The sequence below is a fragment of the Lampris incognitus genome, chromosome 5 (genome assembly GCF_029633865.1).
Source record: "Lampris incognitus isolate fLamInc1 chromosome 5, fLamInc1.hap2, whole genome shotgun sequence".
NCBI classification, from domain to species: Eukaryota; Metazoa; Chordata; class Actinopteri; order Lampriformes; family Lampridae; genus Lampris; species Lampris incognitus.
In genome coordinates, this window is record NC_079215.1 from 7,278,010 (window position 1) to 7,293,031 (window position 15,022).

General features: G+C 44.1%; 1 protein-coding gene across 1 annotated transcript in view; it reads right to left on the minus strand.

Moving 5' to 3' along the window:
- The window catches only part of LOC130112376 (voltage-dependent T-type calcium channel subunit alpha-1I-like), a 356,487-nt gene that overhangs the window by 196,899 nt on the left and 144,566 nt on the right, over positions 1 to 15,022 (minus strand). The window lies entirely within an intron of this gene.

Sequence of the window (15,022 nt, forward strand, 5' to 3'; positions counted from 1 at the left end):
GCAGTATGGGCCGTGTGTCTGCAGTTGCATAGCAGTCACACACGCACACGCACACACACACACACACGCACACACACACACACACACACACACACTCCCTGTAGCCCCCTGTGCGGTCAGAGAAACGGACACTTTGGCAGCAGGAAGCCTACACAAACACCGAGACGGTGTCTCTATTCTGATTTTAAACGGACAAGACAAAAGTGTAATTGAATTTCTAACACATCCAGCAGAATAAACAGCCCACTGCTGACGCCGTGCAGAAATAACTACCCTGCAAAAAACAAAACTCTCACATTGTTCAATAACATAGGGGGGGAAAAACAAAACAAAACACGATTAAAGGATGGAGAGGAATCACACTTGACCTGGAAAAAAGACAATGAGATGAAGATGGGTGTGGAAAAAACATAGAAAAATAAATCTACAGAATATACCAAAAAAACCAAACCAAAAAAGGAAAAGAGGAAGGGAAAGAAATTATACGTGAAAGGAATCTATTGGTCCAGCTGTATGAGCTATGCGAGCCAAGAGAAAAGTCACGACGTTTACATGATGTTAGAGAAAGTGGATTTATTGTGTTAGTGCGACTAAAACTGGACTTTTAAAACACATGTAAACGTGTTAGTCCCACTGAAATTGTACTAAATAATATTTCTGAAAGTCGGACTAACACACCTAGATAACGCTTGGGGGGATGGATTTACTCGGATTTACTCTGGCATGTATACGCTTCAATCGGCCCCGAACTGGCCTAGGCGTTCTGCCCATGATCCATAGTTCCCGCGGCGGTCTTTCATCCGGAAGTCGAACAGCGTAGTCTCAACATGGCGAATGCTAGAGCGAGAACCACGCATTTCTGGACAGACGAGGAGACAAACTTTATGTTGTGTCAGCTGAAGGAGGTGAACATCTTCAAGTACATGGATGGAAGGAGAACGCGGAATGGCGAACTATTTAAGAAAGTGGCAGAAAAGTTGGACGAAGCGGGATCTAAAAGAACCCCTGAGCAAATCCGTGTATGTGACACAATCGGTCAAAGGGAAGAAGGTCCAATAGCAACCTGTTGAGGCGCCCGGGTAGCGTAGCAGTCTATTCCATTGCCTACCAACACAGGGGTCGACGGTTCGAATCCCCGTGTTACCTCCGGCTTAGTCGGGCGTCTCTACGAACACAATTGGCCGTGTCTGTGAGTGGGAAGTCGGATGTCGGTCGCTGCACTAGCGCCTGCTCTGGTCAGTTGGGGTGCCCCCCGGATCAACAGAGAGGGGTGGAGCAGTGACCGGGACGGCTCAAAAAGAGTGGGGTAATTGGCCAGATACAATTGGGGAGAAAAAGGAGGAAAATTAGAAAGAAAAAAAATAGCAACCAGCTGAAAGAGGGCATATTGCCACCTACCACCGACACTATAGAGCACCAAATAGTGTCGTCATCTAGGGTGCAGCTCACATGTGCCCCTGACCAAGGCAATGGGAAGAAATAACTGGAGTTGGTCCCCAGGCGCTTCGATGGGTTAAATGCAGAGAGTAAATTTCATTTGTATCTTTGTACAAAATGACTACTACTACTACTACTTTTGGCTGCTCCCGTTAGGGGTCGCCACAGCGGATCATCTGTTTCCATCTCTTCCTGTCCTCTGCGTCTTCCTCTGTCACACCAGCCACCTGCATGTCCTCCCTCACCACATCCATAAACCTCCTCTTTGGCCTTCCTCTTTTCCTCTTTCCTGGCAGCTCCATATTCAGTATCCTTCTCCCAGTATACCCAGCATCTCTCCTCCACACATGTCCAAACCATCTCAATCTTGCCTCTCTTGCTTTGTCTCCAAACCATCCAACCTGAGCGGTGTTTGTACAAAATGACTAATAAAGAATATTCTATTCTATCGTACAGGAGTCGGACATACTTCTGTCAATAAATCGATTCTCCCCCGGTTCTTGTATACTGGGACAACGGCAGTAGTCCAATTACATGGCCTAATCAAGCTATAACTGTACCTCGACTTAACTGTGTATGTAAACGCAGTCTGTGTTTTTCTGGTTCGAAATCAGACTGTTTTCTCAAACCTCCAAGATCCCCAGGCTACGATCTCAAATGGTGCGTGTGTATCCACAATGAGGATTTGACTTCTACAGGGAGATGTGTACGTCTGGGGGTGGGGTGGGGTGGGGTGGGGTGAGGGGGCACATTGCTGTACTTGTGAGGTCTTGTGAGTTCAAATTTGGTTTGTGAGGACACTTTGGCTGGTTGTGTCTTCTTTAAGGGTCCATTTTGATGCGCGCTCAATAATCTGGGTAAGAAAATCAAGTAAGGTTGAATCAGTTCATCTGGATAGAACGTTTAGTGACAGATACGTTTCATCACTCAACTAAGTGAAAACTAAGGTATTCCCACCCCTTATGAACAATACAGTACCTAATTGTTTTCAAACCCCAAAACACGCTGCGCCAGAAGTTGGTCCACCCCAAGGAACGGGTCCCCCGGCATAAACAGAGCAACATAGTGTATGCTGTTAAGTGCCAGGAGGATTGCCGTGACTTGTACATTGGGGAAACTAAACAGACGCTTGCCAAGAGGACGCCACAAACCAGGAGAGCTAACACATCAGGCCAGCACTCCACAGTCTACACCATCTACAGGCCAGTGGCCACTCTTTCAACATCCTTGATAGGGAGGAACGATGGTATTAACAGGGCATCAGAGGCCATCTATTAGGAGTCTAAGAAAATACTGATACACAAGTATTGCAATATTATCTTTCGTGATAGTGTATTGATTCTCAAAACCACTACATCAATTTTTTATTGTTTACATGTAAAGGTTCGTGACAAACATTTTGTGTTGTGTGTGTAACCCCACGACCGCTAGATAACAGTGTTGTAATCTATCCTCAGCCATTTGACTCTTCCACTCCAACCCAACAATGTAAACTGAGACAGGAAGTAGCATAAGCACAAAGAACACAGGCCTATGAGATCACAATATATCGCCTTTCTTACAGTATCACAATATATCACGAAATATTGAATCATAACCCCTGTATCATGATACGTAACGTATCACCAGATTCTCGCCAATACACAGTCCTACCATCTACGTGAAGAGGGAACGACCATCCCTGAACCAGGGGGGGGGGGGTGCAGCAAGAGTACACCTGTCGCCATTTTACAACGCTGTTATTGCAACTATTCCCCAACCCTCTGTGAATACCACACATGGTCACACCCATATTTGCATATGAAACTGGTCGTTGGTTTTGGTTGTTAGGCACTATTCTGCACTGTATTATCTATAAGGGGTGGGGATACCTGCAGTCAGTTTAGATTGAAGAGGTCACTTAGATGAGTGACACAACATCTTTCAATAAACTTTCAATAAACAGACTTGAACCCCATTGAACATCTCTGGAAAGACCAGAAAATAGCTGTGCAGAGACGCTCCCCATCTAACCTTACAGAGCTCGAGAGGATCTGCAGAGAAGAATGGGAGAAATACCCCAAATAAAGGTGTGCCAAGCTTGTAGCTTCATACCCAAGAAGATCTGAGGCTGTAATCGCTGCCAAGGGTGCCTCAACCAAGTACTGAGTAAAGGGTGTGAATACTTATGTACATGCAATATTTCAGTTTTTTATTTTTAATAAATTTGCAAAAATTTCTACAAAACCTTTTTCGCTTTGTCATTACGGGGTATTGTGTGTAGGTTGATGAGAAAAAAAAAGGAATTTAATCCATTTTGGAATAAGGCTGTAACATAACAAAATGTGGGGAAAGTGAAGGGGTGTGAATACTTTTCGGATGCACTGTAGTTCTGATGGTTAAGGTTAGGGTTAGGGGTTAGAGAACGAATGTCATCAATGAGGGTCTATCACAAATTTAGAAGTGCCAAGGGGATGATATGTTAAGGTCGAGGGAACAAGAGGATCTAATTAAATTTGGAAAAATAATATCGTCATGCTGTCATTGTCATCTAGAGGCAAATCGAAATCAGTCATTCAGTGACTTAATTCCCTTAATTCTCTGTTATAATATCTGCAGTCTCAGTTCAAAGCACTTCAGAAAATCAATTTCTACAAATCATGTTTTTTTACTTAAAAGCCGCTAGCTGATAAAAAAAAATCATGTACCTTTTAACTTCAGATATTAATATTTAGAGACTCGTATATGTAATCCTCCTCTCATCCTCAAGTAGACATATCAGTCCAACAGACCCAGTCAAGTCTGAGATCTGAAGTGGAATAAGAAGGCTAATCTGCCATGTAGAGGAAGCGATATCTGCTTTTAATGATGGCAATCTGTGGTAAATAATGAGGCTGCTTTTCAAAGGAGAAAGCCAGGTCCCTAATTATAATTAGTCTGCATAGACAACAGTAATGTTTCATATTGAAGCCCAGATTTTTTTTTTCTAAAGGGACACAATTAATTGTGATAAAACTAACTTGAATGTGATGAAATCGTTTGCTTTGAATGATGATGTGCGGGGATCATGACCACTATAAAAGGAAATGGTGCATCTTCTCATCACCGAGCTGTTCTGTAAATTGTGTAAAGACAACATCCATTGCACGTTGTCCATCTTGGGAGAGAAATCCCTCCTCTGTTGCTCTCCCTGACGGTTCTTCCTATTTTTTCTCCCTGTTAAAGGTTTTTTTGAGGGAGTTGTTCCTTAGCCGAGGGTCTAAGGACAGGATGTTGTGTTGCCGTAAAGCCCCTTGAGGCAAATTTGTAATTTGTGATATTGGGCTATACAAATAACATTGACTTGACTTGAGCTGAACTTCTTTGTAAAGGACAAAAAAACAAATAAAAATAAAGTAATGGCAAGCTCGGCCTTCACCCTCTTAACTCATCCACCACGAAGAGATTCATCAATATAATCAAAGGATAATTGGAAGACATACCTTTGGATCTACCAAGCAAAAAATAAATATTTGGAAAACATCGTACTTGTCGATAGACTTCGGCACACCTCCTCATCAAATACTGTCAGCAAGAAAAAGCCTTTGTGAAGACTTGAAAAATAATTGGCCGGACACTGGTTTTAGCTAGACATATTGAATAGATGTGAATGTTAACACCCTCATATACTTCTTTAAACTTAAGTGTGCATGCACACACACACATAAATACACACTTGGGCTGTTGGATCGAATCTCAAGTTCTGAATTCACTTTGAAGTTAAAAAAAAAAACTTCCATTTTAAAGACGTGGTTGCTGAACTGTTGCTTGTGAATTATCTTCGTAGTGGCACAACGCCAACGTATTACGTTCAACACGCTGGTCCACTGAAGCCTAACATGTCAATTCTTAGGTTTTTCTTTTGTGGGGGGGGGGGGTTGGATTCCCCCCTTTTTCTGCCCAATTGTACCTGGACAACTTCCGAGCCATCCTGGTCACTGCTCCACCTCCTCTGCTGATCCGGGGAGGGCTGCAGACTATCTTCCCATACATGTGGAGTCACCTGCTGCTTCTTTTCACCTGACAGTGAGGAGTTTCGCCAGGGGGACATAACACGTGGGAGGATCACTCTATCGCCCCCCCCCCCAAACAGGCGCCCCGACCGACCCGAGGAGGCACTAGGGCAGCGACCAGGACACATACCCACATCCGGCTTCCCACCCGCAGACATGGCCAATTGTGTCTTTAGGGATGCCCGACCAAGCCGGAGGTAACACGGGGATTCGAACCCCATGTTGGTAGGCAACGGAATAGACCACCATGCCACCCGCACGCCTGCCGATTCTTAGTTTTGATCGAGCTATGCAATCAGATGGCTTTGTTATCTTTTATTTTCCATTTATGAACTGTTATCAAATATTTGAAGTGGAAAAATTAAGAGAGTTTTTTGTTTTGTCTGTAACTAGATCATGTGCAGGTTGTGCATTTCTGTGACAGGGCCACTCGTATCAGAGCAGAGCCAGTTGTGCGATGCAGCATTTGGCCAACATCGAACTTAAAAATGACAAAGATGAGACTTCTGGGTTTCATGGCAGCGTGAGGACGTCTCCACATGTGCTCCTCTTATTACCAAAAATTTATATAATTTAAGAGTGAGGTGGCACAGTGGTTAGTGCGGTCGCCTCACAGCAAGAAGATCCTGGGTTCAGTTGCCCACTGGGGACTGGGGTTCGCGCCTCGGTCTCGTCAGATCCGACTGTGGCCGGACTCGATGAAGCAGCAATCATTGGCAACGCTGTCTTCGGGAGGGGGACGGGGTCGGCTTGTGTTCTTTACATGAATGCGTCTGTGTGTGTGTCGGAAAAAGCAGTGGTTCGGCCTGGCTTCGCCTCATCATGGAAGTGGTAAGGCGTCTCTTTCGAAACTGCCGGCCGGAGAGATGCAGTTGGCAAACACATGCAGTACGAGGGTGGGTGTTTGAAATAAAATAGGGAGCGATTGGCCACTAAATTGGGAGAAAAAGGGAAAAATCAGAAATAAAAAAAGAAGAAGATCCTGGGTTCGAGCCCCAGCGTAGTCCAACCTTAGGGGTTGTCCTGGGTCATCCTCTGTGTGGAGTTTGAATGTCCTCCCCTTGTCTGCGTGGGTTTCCGCCTGGTGCTCTGGTTTCCTCCCACAGTCCAAAGACATGCAGGTCAGGTGAATAGGCCGTATTAAATTGTCCCTAGGTATGAATGTGTGTGTGTCTCGGCCCTGTGTGATGGCCTGGCAGCCTGTCCAGGGTGTCTCCCCACCTACTGCCCAATGACTGCAGGGACAGGCTCCAGCATCCCTGCGACCCTGAGAGCAGGATAAATGGTTCGGACAATGGATGGATGGAAGTGTGAGGTAACTGACCGTAAATACGCTCATACAGCATCTAAACATTAAGTGTTCGAGTTTGTATAGCGTTAGCCTCGAAAGATGGCCAGCAAATCGTCCAGGAATCTACTACTACTACTACTTTTGGCTGCTCCCGTTAGGGGTCGCCACAGTGGATCATCCGTTTCCATTTCTTCCTGTCTTCTGCGTCTTCCTCTGTCACACCAGCCACCTGCATGTCCTCCCTCACCACGTCCACAAAGCTCTTTGGCCTTCCTCTTTTCCTCTTTCCTGGCAGCTCCATATTCAGCATCCTTCTCCCAACATACCCAGCATCTCTCTTCCACACATGTCCAAACCATCTCAATCGTGCCTGTCCAGGAATCCGAAACCAAAAGAAACAGCTAGCCAAAGTAACGTTAGCCCGCAAGATAACGCTAGCTCCGACGTGCTCGCCACAGGATATGTGAAAGAGCTAACTGACAGTAGCCGATCTGATGTCTCAGCAATGCGCAATGAGATTGAGGCCGAGCTGCGGAGCTCCATTACCCAACTGCAAACCAAAGTGTCTTAACAACGAACGTAAGATTGAGGAGATGGAATCCAATCTGATGACACTCGATACTACAGCATCGGAGCTCCGGGGGGGGGGGGGGGGGGAACTCGCTTACAAGCTCGCATGGATGACCAGGAAAACAGATCTAGGTGTCAAAATACTAGACTGGTGGGACTTCCAGAAAAACTTGAAAAAGGCAATCCTACCACTTTCGGGGAAGAGAAGAGGACAGTTTTCCCGGCAAACCAGAAGTCGACCGCGCACATCGTACTCTGCGCCCACCACCACCACCAAACACCCCCCACCCCCGAGAGCCATGATAGCGCGCCTGCATCATTACCAAACGAGGCGAATTAGTTATTAAAGCGAGCGGGTCAGCTTACCTACAGAGGATACAAGGTCAGTTTCTTCCCCGATCTCAGCGATCTCAGCCCTCCATCTGAATTTAACCCAGTAAAGAAGCAACCTCAACAGGCCGGCATAAAGTTCTCTCTCGTTCATCCTGCTATGCTACGTTTCGCCTTCAATGAATCCAGGCATGGGTCTAAGTCACCGGAGGATGCCTCTGCCTATAACTCGCTATGTGCCACCTGCAGCAGCGGCTCCCACAGCTGATACTGAGTCTGAAGGTATGCCTCAGACTCAGACCGGGGAGGAGCAAGATTCTACTAGTTGGCCCTGCCGACGTGCTGGTAATACCAGTGATGAATGCCCACCTCCCCCCTTCTTCATTTCTCTGCTGTTGTTGCCGTTAGGCTTGTTTTTCATTACTACGCAAGGCATTAAAACTTTGGACTGAGCACACTTGAGCTCTTGATTAAAACATAACCCAGTGCATGACAGCGTCAAATTTTAATTTCAGTTTGTTACACTGCTCATATTTTTACTTGATTGAAATGCCAACTTAAACTCGCCGAGTGTGTGGCTGTGCTGATGGTATATGGATAATGAGCAGGGAGTTTTGTATATTGTTCTCGCTACTACTGGTGGTTTATTTATGTAGCCCACCTATCCCTAGTCCAATCAGGGAAGGGCCCTTGGTTCTTTAACTCACTTGACTTAATGTACAATCAATAAATACTTAGATAACTTGGTCCTGTTTCTCTTTAACCTATATAAACCTTTTATGGTCTTGAGCCCCTTTATGTGTGGCTAATGAACTGTAACACATTATTATGCTGTTTACTTAATCCTCCTATCACACCTAGACACTGTAATCAACCTTTGAGCAATTAGACTAATGCTCAGACTACCTATTAGACTTTTATTAAATTGTCACTAACATCTATTTCCATTGTTTGACTACCTCTATTAAAAGGAACAACCAAACCTCATACTGGAATTAGTTTTAAAATAATGAATTCCTGTTTATTTTCATAAATGTTATAAAACAAACGAGATAATATTTAGTCTAAGTGAACTTGACAACAAAATCAGTGGGCCCACACTCGCCAAGCGCATACACACACACACACACACACACACACACACACACACACACACACACACACAAAAGGCCTGATTCAGCACCTGGGAGCGGAGAGACCCAAAACTACTTGGCCGCTTCACTCAACAGAGCAACGAGACAAAAGTGTGGTACTTTGATAACGAATTCTGAGTCCAATCTGCAGCTTATGCCGGTCTCTCGGTCTCCAGGGAGGAACAAGATGGCACACAGCTTGTAACGTTGGGCTGGTGTAGGTGGAGAGAGCTAGCAGCATGTTGCTAGTTAGCACGAGCCCTGGGATAGCTGATTAGCTCAGAGAGTTGACGGACAACGAGATGGGGATTTCCACACTGCTACTTTATTCTGCAGCACACATATTAACCACCTATTGGCACAGTAGTGCAGTGGTTGGCAAGGTGGCGCAGTGGTTAGTGCGGTCGCCTCACAGCAAGAAGGTCCTGGGTTCGAGCCCCGGGGTAGTCCAACCTTGGGGGTCATGCTGGTCATCCTCTGTGTGGAGTTTGCATGTTCTCCCCGTGTCTGCGTGGGTTTCCTCCCACAGTCCAAAGACATGGAGGTCATACTAAATTGTCTCTAGGTATGAACGTGTGTGTGTGTGTGTGTGTGTGTGTGTGTGTGGCCCTGTGTGATGGCCTGGCGGTCTGTCCAGGGTGTCTCCCCGCCTGCCGCCCAGTGACTGCTGGGGTAGGCTCCAGCATCCCCGCGACCCTGAGAGCAGGATAAGCGGTTCGGATAATGGATGGATGGATGGATGGATATATTAACCACACAATGCCGGGTCTCCACGGCACTATGTTCCCCGATCATACATGAACACCACAGAGGCCACACATAACCTAAACGTTGCTCTTTAGTTTAGAGGCAAAAGAAGAACAGGAGCTAAAATAGCATGCATCCGTTCACCGCATGCATGTCACTCGACTAACTTAAAGAACATTAGGTGCCGTCTTATGATGCTGCCTCTAGGCAAGTCTTAAAGGTACACCTCCCAATTTCGACTGTTGCAAGCTGTCCATCAGCGGCGAGTCTGTCCGTGTAGTCACAGAAATTCAAGAGCGTTGACTTAGTAACGTTAGCTCGTAGCACTATCTGGAAAAATCTTCAGGGTTTCCACGTCGGAAACGATGAACTAAAGGCCTATGGCGTTAGCTGGGTTAGCTATACAGTGGCTATGAGTCCATTCACTTTGCTAATGAATGCTAACAAACACACGTTGAGTAATGAGCTAATATTTAGATGTGAACAACTGTACAATATACTTCAAGTAGAAATGTCTCCAGTTGCTCACGGAAGACATGAGGAGTATCCTGTCGAAGACTGTCGAGTAGATAGTCTAAGACACCAACTATATACTTATTTCCTAACTTTTCACTCTCGGCTACCCAAATTCACACAAGCTCTTTCTTCCTCATGCAACCCCCCTCAGCCAATGAATGGTCAGTATTAATTTATTCTCGAACACCACTTCCTCTTACTGCCATGAACGTTTCAAAATAACAATATTTGTAACTATACATCTTCATCTTTTTTTTACTTATTTACTCCACTGCACCTTTTACTCTTAATTAACTTACTCTTGAACATCAACTTTATTACCATGTATGGCATTTCTAACCTGGTTACATTTTTTTTTCCATCTTATCTCTATTTTATTCTTCCCCTTATTTTTATACACTGCCTCTTGAGATGCTGCTCTGTTTCACTTCTTTTAATTCATCTAGGCCTATATCCTGAGTGTAACTTCACAAACACTGTTATTACTTTCTTGAACACTTCTATTTTTGAGTTAAAGAGGAATGCCAAGGCGTGCGAGTTTGAGATTTAATGCGTCTTTTTGCACTTTCGTAAACTGTTGAGATATGCCGCTCTTACTTTGGGTAAGTGTGGGCGATTGAGGGGTGGGAGGGCTACGTCAAGTGTATGGTGCATTTATCAATGGTTATGTATCTTGTGTTTAACTACGTTTTTTACTTATTGCAGCGACTACTCTCATTTTCACTTTTTATTTAAGCCCTTTCTTACTTATGAATAGGCTTCATAACAGAAAGGTAACCTATATACCCTGGAACATGAAAGGGGAAAATCATCCTCGTAAACGGAACCAAATATTAGCTCATCTTTCACTGTTCAATGTATGCATAGTGTTTTTACAAGAAACGTAATTTCGCAATGCAGATATCAAAAGGATTCATAGAAGTTGGAAAGGGAGAGTCTTTCATTCTAGATTTGACCCTAAAGCCGGAGGCACAGCAGTGCTTATCCATAAGGACATTCCCTTTGAAAATAGTGAAATTACTGCAGATCCAAATGGTAGATATATCATTGCCTCTGGGCACCTCTTTAACAAACCTGTGACTCTGGCAAGTATCTACGCCCAACTGGGATGATGAAAGTTTTATCTTTTCTTTGTTCTGCACCCTATCAAATGTACATAGCCACTCACTTATATTTGGAGGAGATATAAACTGTACTTTAAATCCTAAACTGGACCGCCTGTTAATCAGACCTGCTCAACCACTATTAATGGCCACTGCCTTAAACAGTTTTACAGCACATTTTGGCCTGTGTGACCCCTGGAGGTTCAAATATCCTAATAGTAGGGCTTTTCCTTCTTCTCTCCTGTACACCACATATTTTCCCGAATTGATTATTTTCTCATTGACATTAGATTTATCCCCCTCATCAATCAGGTTACATACCACAGCATAGTACAATCTGATCATGCCCCCCCCCCTGACCGTTGAATTGATTTTTCCAGACCAGACCACCCCTTTTAGATCATGGCGCTTGAACCTCTTCTACTTTCAGAACCTACATTTGTTAAATTTATGAGCAATCAAATTGAGCTTTTTACTGAGACTAATGTCTCCCCAGACATGTCCCAGCGTGTTCTATGGGAAGCTCTGAAAGCATTCTCACATGGCCATATTACTAGCCACAGAGCAAATAGTAAAAAAGAGAGTACTGCTACATTGAAAGAGCTCTCTGATGGTATAGCAGCGCTAGACAGATAGTATGCTATATCCCCAACACCCAGGCTATATCAAAAAAGAATCAGCCTCCAAACTGAATTTGATTTGGCCACTGCAGCTAAAGCAGAGTATCTAATCATTAAAGCTCACCATTTGATTTATGAACATGGTGATAAATCTGGCAAACTCCTTGTTCATAAGGCTCGCCAGTCCTTCGTGTAAAGGCAAATAATGCAAATTAAGACCTCTTCAGGTTCCACAGTCTCAGACCATGAACACATTAATGACATATTTTTTGAATTTTATACAAAACTGTATACCTCAGAATGTGAAAAGAAAGCATGACTGATTCTTTTTTTTTTAAGACCTAAATCTACCTCAATTACATGAAGATGAAATATCTAACCTCGGCAGTCCCCTATCGATTGAGGAGGTTCAAGAAGCTATAAGAAGCATGCAGTCAGGCGAGGCCCCCGGAAATTATGGATTTGTAACAGAATTTTATAAAAATGTTTTCGAATGACCTTGCACCTTTGCTCCTGGCTATGTACTCGGAAGCATTAATCAGAAGGTCAGTTACCACCCCCCCCACACACACACACACACTCTGAGACAAGCCTCAAAATGTCTTCTACCTAAAAAGGACATGGACCGGCTGCTCTGAGTCACACAGACCAATTTCGCTACTCAACGGCGATTACAAAATCTTTGCAAAATGTCTTGGTTAAATGCTTAGAAAAAGTGCTACCATGCATTATATCCCCTGATCAGCAGGGATTCATCCAAGGGAGACACCCCTTTTTGAATACTTGTAAGTTTTTCAATAGGGGTGGGATCTTTTGGAATCTCATGATTTGATTCGATTTCGATTCTTGGGGTCACGATTCGATTCAAAATCAATTCTAGATTTGGTACATAGGGAGTGCTAAATTCAGGATCTACTCCAGTCCGCTGTGCTTTAAGAAAGGTGGCGTGGCAAATTATGGTATGAAAGCAGACTAAAGTGTGTATAAGATTATGTAGTTTTTTATATTTGAAAAAGTTATATCAATTGATTGCAATAATGTGAACACACAAAGGCAAACCTAACCTTTCTCAGTAAAAAACCGACGCGATGGTATGTCGTACTTTGGCTCAATTGTCTGGATCATAAATCGAAAGCCTTCATTCTCCAGTATGCTGTAGGGGCACAGCTATTTTGAAATGAAACAGGCGATGGATCTAGTTTGTTTTTTTCTTCTTTTTTTTGTCTGTTCAGAATTGGCTGGGAGTTTGGTAAAGTGGTGCAGTGAGCGTTGGTTGGTTGGTTGTTAATGATGCAGGAGGTCGTTGTTCCACTTCTTTCATCCCTGGGTGATGGCATATGATGTGGGACCTAACATTTGTAGTTTTCCCGAAATACTTGACTTTTGTTTTGCAAATCTTGCATACTGAATGAGTCATGTCAAGTTCCTTCTTCCCCAGGAGATTGTAAAATCCAAAATGCACCCAAACGCATGCCTTCAATGATGATGGGCCTGATTGAATTTGTTGCTGTTCCATTTTTAGAAAGGCTACCAAGAGCTAACATTAGCAGCGACTGACTAGCCATCGTCGTGTTTTCTGGAAGCTGGAATGGGTAGGTGGCAAGTCAACATTGCCAGCAGCAAGGAGGCTACTTAAGACTGAAAAAAAAAAGTTTTTAAAAATCGATTTTTGGAATTTATGAATCTGTTTGGCAGCACGGTGGCGCAGTGGTTAGCGCGGTCACCTCACAGCAACAAGGTCCTGGGTTCGAGTCCCGAGGTAGTCCAACCTTGGGGGTCATCCCGGTCATCCTCTGTGTGGAGTTTGCATGTTCTCCCCGTGTCTGCGTGGGTTTCCTCCGGGTGCTCCGGTTTCCTCCCACAGTCCAAAGACATGTAGGTCAGGTGAATCGGCCATACTAAATTGTCCCTAGGTATGAATATGTGTGTGTGGGCCCTGTGATGGCCTGGTGGCCAGTCCAGGGTGCCTCTCCGCCTGCCACCCAATGACTGCTGGAATAGCAGCATCCCCGAGACCCTGACAGCAGGATAAGCGGTTCAGATAATGGATGGATGATGGATGAATCTATTCAGAATTGTAGAAGAATCGTGATTCTTACGTGAATCGATTATTTCCCTCCCCACTACTTTTCAACATCATATATACTGACCTTCAGCGAGCTACCCCTAAATTTGTGATGGCCTTGGATGCAGAAAAGGCATTTGATCGGGTAGAGCGAAGCTTCCTCTTTAAAACTTTGGAAAAATTTGGCTTCAGCCAAAATTTAATTTCCTGGGTGGAACTGCTGTACATGGCTTCTGTGGCATGTGTTCACATACATGAAGTGCAATCAAAATATTTCCCTCTTCCAAGAGGAACAAGACAGGGGTTCCCCCGCTCTTCATTGCGTTTCGATCTGGCAATCAAGACGCTTGCTGTTTCACTGAGACAGTGTGATATGTTTGAGGGGATAGTTCAAGGGAAGACTGTATATAAGATAGCATTATATGCAGATGACCTTCTTCTGTTCATTAGCATCCTGCATCATCAATACCATTCATCCTATCTAAATTAGATCAATTCGGGAAGTTGTCCGGCTACAAATTAAACCTGGAGAAAAGCGAATTATATCCTGTCAATTCTACTACTACTACTACTACTACTACTTTCGGCTGCTCCCGTTAGGGGTCGCCACAGCGGATCATCCGTTTCCATTTATATCCTGTCAATTCTGCTGCTCAAAATATACCTTCTTCTGCTTCTGCTTCTTAAACAAGTACATGCTTCATCTCCTTGTGGCAGACATGGGCTCATCCAATTTAAAATTGTGCATCGTATCCACTTTACAAAAGCCATACTAGCCAAAAATTACCCAAACCTGGGCCCTACCTGTGATAAATGTAAATTAGCATCGGCCACTTTAATTCATGTTTTGGTCATGCCCTTGTCTGCATACATTCTGGGGTTCAATTTTCACATCTCTGAGTGAAGCCTACAACATATTAGTTGAGCCAGATCCACTGAGTGCTATTTTTGGTGTAAAACCAGAAAATGCTATCTGATCAAGAAATATCTGTAATATAGAAAATGGCAGCACGCATGTACGCAGCAGCTTTCCTCTCCCTAATGTGGTGTATTTTGCTAACAAACTCTAAGGTTGCAATAATATCATGAAACTGCAATAACACCTGTACATTTGGCATGTGCAAAAAATATGCTGACTCAGGTTAGTGTGATACACAGACTATTTATCGAGTGTAATAG